A 6,495-nucleotide genomic window follows, 5' to 3' on the forward strand; every position below is an offset into this window, starting at 1 on the left:
ACGTTTAGGTTATGCTTTGCCCACAACCTTTGTTTCCTCTCCTGCTCCTGCCCACACCCCTGTCAAACTAACCCCAGGAGAGTCTTACTCTTGCCAGTCTGGTTCCTAGAGATTTTGCTGCAGAACTAGGCAAATGAAAAGAAGGACCTGAACAGATTGTCAAGGAAGAGGTGGGAGGAGAGGCTACACTCTCGGAGACTAAAGTCATCTACATGGGAAGAAAAATAGAAAGAAAGAAGGGGAAATAGAGTGAAAGGAAATTTATTAGAGGGGTACAAGGAATTTCAGACTCCTGATTAAGTAAATGAGCTCTTGACTACAAAGCCTTAGATGTTTGTGTCTGAAGATATATATTTATTTAACCATTAAATTCTCCATGAGTGGAGACTTAGAAGACATCATACTTCAATTTGATTATTTCAGGGATCTATAAGATCAAATACTGCCTTCTTGTAGCCTGCATGCAAGTCTTACCTCCTCCCATTTTTTGCTAAATGCTCACTCCATCTTTCATTAGGCACAGCTTCTCACCACCTGAGAAAATTGTCTTTCTTTTTTTCTTGTTTTACAGGTTCTGCTTAAAGGAAACTGCATCTGGACTGCATTAGCCCCTGAGAACAGTCTTCCCCCAACCCCTCACTTTCTCACCATCTTCAACACAGTAATAGTCAATCATGTTGTGTAAATATCAGACATTCTCCTGAAGGATCTAGGCTATATTGATCCAATTCTAATCTCACAGGATTCTGATTTAATTTTTCCTTGAGACTCAGTAACATGTGACCTGGTACACAGCTTAGCCAAGTTCCTGATAGTGACATTTTCTTTACAGCATTTATTAGCATTCTCAGGCAGGTTTCATAATTAGTCTGAACATCTGTTTTATGTCTGTGGAATGGAGGTAATTATTATCTCATAGAGCTATTGTGAGGATTAAGTCAGATAGTATGTGTAAAGCACCTGGCACAGTGCATGGTAAATGGCCAATGTCCCTAACCACATGGCAGCCCTCAGGTGGCAGAAGATGCACATCTGGAGCTTAGCTTCCTGATAGGGAGTTATGTCCCTTATGCTTCTTATTTTTTCATCTCTGTATCATCCATAAGACATGTGGCATTTAGTTACTCATAAAAGCTGCTCAATTACTGTTTATGTCTAAATTCCAGGAAGTAGCATTAAGTGTACTGGATTCATCTCCCATCCTTGGTGCCTGGTCTAATACCTGGACATAGGCTGGATAATTATTATCTTTCCCCTGGCCTCCCCCGCTGCAGGAACCTGTGCTTGAATTGGAATTAAAGCTGCCCTAAAAAGACAAACAGCTCTGGAGAATGAGTCTCCTGATTCTCCTAACCCTGTGCCAGGAACATGTCTGAGGCCTGTCCCAAGAAGGAGCACCAAGGTAGAGAGAAGACAGAGAGAAAACAAAGGGCTCCAGGCCACCAACTCTGGCATCCTAACAATGATGACCCACGAGCCAACATATATAAATCATCTTCCAGAGGTCAAGCTAACTGTATATTCAAATTGTCTAAAAACTTATGCAGCAAGAGTAGCTGTTATTTGATTTCAAAGTGATTCAAGGTGCAGGTAAATGCTCCAAAGCTACTTCACCATTCTATTAATCAAACTATCCAAACCTATTCATCACTTGGCACTCTCTTCATAATTCTTGCATTCAAAATTCTCTAGATATCCTAAACTGTTTTTTTAAGGTAAGGATAATTTTAACAATCAAATACAAGCCATAAATCTCTTGCCAGAACCTTGCATGTATGTATACACACAAAATTGACATATAGTTTCTACTAACTAACAAATCCTCTGAAACCTACTTTTGCATCCCCATTTCCATGGACCTTGAGTTGAAAAACCTAGTTAGAATACTTCATACATTAACCAATGATGAACATTCAAATTGGGCCTGATGAAAGATGGTAGAGATATAGACTTACCCATTATTTCATGGATCTCTCAACATATTACTCTTGTGATGTAAAGACCAAATGTCAGGTGAATGAAGATGCATTACTTTTCATGAAAATTAATGTAAAACTTACATTTTAATGTAAAATAGGAGACAAGTCTAGTTAAGAGAACATATCCTTTACAGGAAGACACTTGAGCTACATGTCCACTTATCAGATGTGCTGGTGCACTACCATGATTCCTCTGCCAGCCATGCCAAAGACCTCATGGCAGATGAAGTGCCCATGAGAATCCTTATGGTTAGATTGGTATGTACATGCCCTGGAAAAGTAGTCCAGGGAGCCCCTCAAGAAGGAAAATGTCTTTTTTGAATGTCAACCTACATTCAAGAGTGATAATAATGTCAGTGACCAAAGTGAACTAGATGCAATTTTTCATAAAGCATTGAGGAAAGATAAAGCTACCTGACATATAGTCTCAACCCAGCGCAAAGATCTCTGCTCTATTATTTATTTATCTATCTAATCTATCAATCATCTATCATCTATCTATACATATTTTCATGTAAACTTTTACTGAAATATAATACACACAGAAAATCATAAGGATATATCTTTATGAATTTTTTAAAAATGAAAACACCCATTTAAGCCTGGTCAAATAAAAAAGAAATAGAATAATACTTGCATCCCAGAACCTATTCTTTTTCCTCACTTATTTACTACCTACCCGTCTGCATTCACATAAAGGTCAAGTTGGCCCGTTTTTATAAATGGAAAAAATACATCATGCATTCTTTTCTGTTGGGCATTATGTTTATGAAATTCATCTATGTTGAGTGTAATGGTAATTCTTTTTCACTGTGGAATACTATTTCATTATATGAATATATCACTAATTTTTTCTACTATTATTGGAGATGTATATAATTTCTACTTATTTTTGAATAATGCAGCTGTGAGATTTCTAGTCATACATCATTTGGTGAGCATATGTATGTATCTTTGCTGGGTATTTTCCTAGTATTGAAATTAATGATTCATAATTTACATATATTCTTACTATTGTTGCCAAACACATGTCCAAAGTGGTTGTGCCAATTTACATTTCCAGCAATAGTGAATAAGTATTCTATTGTTTCACATCCTCACCAAGATTTGATATTATCACATTTTGTTTTTAATTGTTTATTTATTTCATATTTTATTTATTTATTTGACAGAGAGAGAGAGAGAGAGAGAGAGAGAGATCACATGTGGGCAGGCAGAGAGAGAGGGGGAAGCAGGCTCCCTGTGAGCAGAAAGCCTGATTTGGGGTTCAATCCCAGGACCCTGAGATCATGACCTGAGCTGAAGGCAGGGCCTTAACCCACTGAGGAATCCAGGAACCCCTGTTTTTATTTTAATATTCATTAGTTGCCTTGTGTGAAGTGGTATTCATTCTGGGTTTTTTTTGTTGTTGTTGTTATTATGTTTGGTCAGCCAACATATAGTACATCATCAGTTTTTTTTTCAATGATTCATTCATTCAATGATTCAATGATTCATTAATTGTGCACACCCAGTGCTCATCACAACACATACTCTCCTTAATACCCATCACCTGTAATCCCAGCCCCCCGTGTCCCTCCCTTCTGTAACTCTCAATTTGTTTCCCAGAATGTGGTTTTTTATTTGGATTTTAATCATTACTAATGAGGTTGAAAATTTTTTTTTAAAGATTTATTTATTTTAGAGAGAGAGAGAGAGAAAGCATGGTGAGTGGAGGGGCAGAAGGAGAAGGAGAGAGAGAATCTCAGGAAGACTCCCTGCTGATAACTGAGCCCACTACCAGCTGGATCCCACAACTCTAAGGACATGACCTGACCTGCAGACACTCAACAGACTGAGCTACTCAGGTGCTCCAATTTTTTTTGTTATTGGCATAAACATTTAAGGCATTTTTTTTATGTTATTGGCAAACCGTTTTAAGAAATTTTTTGCTCAAGTCCTATACCCATTTAAAAAATTAGAGATTGTTTTTTTCTTATTGATTTTTAAGATTTCTTTATATACTCTAATATAAGCTTTTTGGTATAAGTAGAGCAAATACTATCCCCATTCTCTAATCTACTTTTTCATGTTCTTGTTGGCATCTTTTGATAAAAAGAAGTTCATAATTGTTATAAAAGTCCAGTTTGTTAAGTTTCTCTATTATATTCCTGCTTTTTAGAAAGTTTAATTTAGGAAATCTTTGCCCATTAATCCCCTTCACCTATTTTGCACATCCTCCCCCCCCATCCTTTTCTCCTTTGGCAACCACCAGTTTGTTCTCTGTATTTACGAGTCACTTTCTGTATGTTTGTTTTTTAAATTTGTTTGGTTTTTCAGTTATAAAATAAATAAGTCATGGGGATGAAAATCAAAGTATAGGGAATATAATCAATAATGTAATAATTTGGTATTGTAACTATACTTACTGTGGTGAGCATTAAATAATGTATAGAATTGTCATATCACTATGCTATATACCTGAAACTAATATAACATTGTACATCAACTTTACTTCAATACAAAAAGAAAGAAAAATAGTTTTTCCAATCCCAAGGTCAAAATGATACCATAAAGTTGTGATTATTCTTTATTATATCCTAGAACTCTCATTGTTTTTACTTTTTATGTTTTGGTATGGAGTTTAGCTGGTGTGAGGTGAAGTCAAAATTCATTTTTTCCCCAATATCCAATTGATCCTTTATTACTTATTTATTTAAAAGACCATCCTTTTCTCACTGCACTGCCGTAGAACCTTGGTTATAAACCAAGTGACCACTTGTGTGTCTGATTTTAGACTTTCTATTTTGTTCCATCTGTCTATATGTTTGTCCTTGCACTAATTCTACACTGTCTTGATTGTTGCAGTTTTAATAAATATAGATCTCCATTCATCTAAGTATTCTACATGAAATTTAGAATTGTCAATTTCCCAACACAAATTACTGATGGGAAGAATTGACCTTTTTTGGAGAATTAATATCTTTGGCATACTGAGTCTTTCAATCTCTCAACATGGTATGTCTTTAATTTGTTTAATTTTGGCAAAAGTGGGATTTTTAGGGTTCTCTTAAGTCGATTTAATTTATTAATTTGTAGATAGTTAATGTTTCTCTATGATTTTTTAAATGGCATTACTTTAAAATTTCATGTTATAATTGTCTGTTGTTTACCCATAGAAATCCATTGGATTTTTGGTAGTTGACCTGAAATACAGCCAATTTGCTAAACTTACTTATCAATGGTAGTCATTTATAACTGGTTGCATTTCTCCCCCCTGCAAGAATCCATGGGCAGGGGCTGCTGATACAATGTTGATTCCATTAGTTTGCTTGACCACCTTCAACATTCAACTTCTCTCATCTTAACCAGTGGGAAATTGATTGTTTCAATTCTCCTCTCCTTTCAATTTTCTTCATTTTCCAAGCCTCCACTTTGTTTGCTAAACAAGTTCATTATATGTAATTTTTAAATTTCTTTCCTGCACTTTCTCACTACTTTTTTTATTATTGTCTGTTACTGGCTTTGCTGCATCATAGAGATAGTATTTATGGTTTTTACGCAAAGCATATATGTAACTGCAAACAAAGCAACTGCATTTTTAAACAACGGTATTAGTTATTTTGTGACCAGAAAGCAATGCTGTAGGAAGTTTCATTCTAACATTGCAGTTTTTTGTTTATGGAAAATGTTTCTTTTTATTTTAGGAAGTTGGTTAGAAATATTGGTTAGGGTTGGGGTACTCATAACACATTGCAATTTTTTCTGTTTAAAATAATGAAGAAAGGTTCCTGGTCAGTGTTTTGCAAAGAAATGTCTGATTTTCAGAAATGAATTAATGACCAAAGTGGAAAATCCCTATATTATAAATGAGCCCTTTACTAGGCTGAAATGAAAATCATAGATAACAAAACAAATCTACATCTTAATTTCAAAATCCCCCAATTACGGTATATAGAAGAAAGAATGAAAGCAACTTATGATATGATAATATAAGTACAGTGTACAAGTGCTTAGGTATAATTACATTAGAAGACAACAAGGTAGTGAGTCTTACATTTATGCATATAATCAAGCTAGTAGGGAAGTTAGCAATATACCAATACTGCCAATGCTGCTACTCTGGGTGATACGACTTTTCAAAACAACAAATATCTTTTTTTTTTTTTGAAATTTTAATATAATTTTTTATTTTTTATAAACATATATTTTTATCCCCAGGGGTACAGGTCTGTGAATCACCAGGTTTACACACTTCACAGCACTCACCAAAACACATACCCTCCCCAATGTCCATAATACCACCCCCTTCTCCCAAACCCCCTCCCCCACCAACCCTCAGTTTGTTTTGTGAGATTAAGAGTCACTTATGGTTTGTCTCCCTCCCAATCCCATCTTCTTTCATTTATTCTTCTCATACCCACTTAAGCCCCCATGTTGCATCACCACTTCCTCATATCAGGGAGATCATATGATAGTTGTCTTTCTCCGCCTGACTTATTTCGCTAAGCATGATACGCTCTAGTTCCATCCATGT

This window comes from Mustela nigripes, chromosome 7 (genome assembly GCF_022355385.1).
Source record: "Mustela nigripes isolate SB6536 chromosome 7, MUSNIG.SB6536, whole genome shotgun sequence".
NCBI lineage: Eukaryota > Metazoa > Chordata > Mammalia > Carnivora > Mustelidae > Mustela > Mustela nigripes.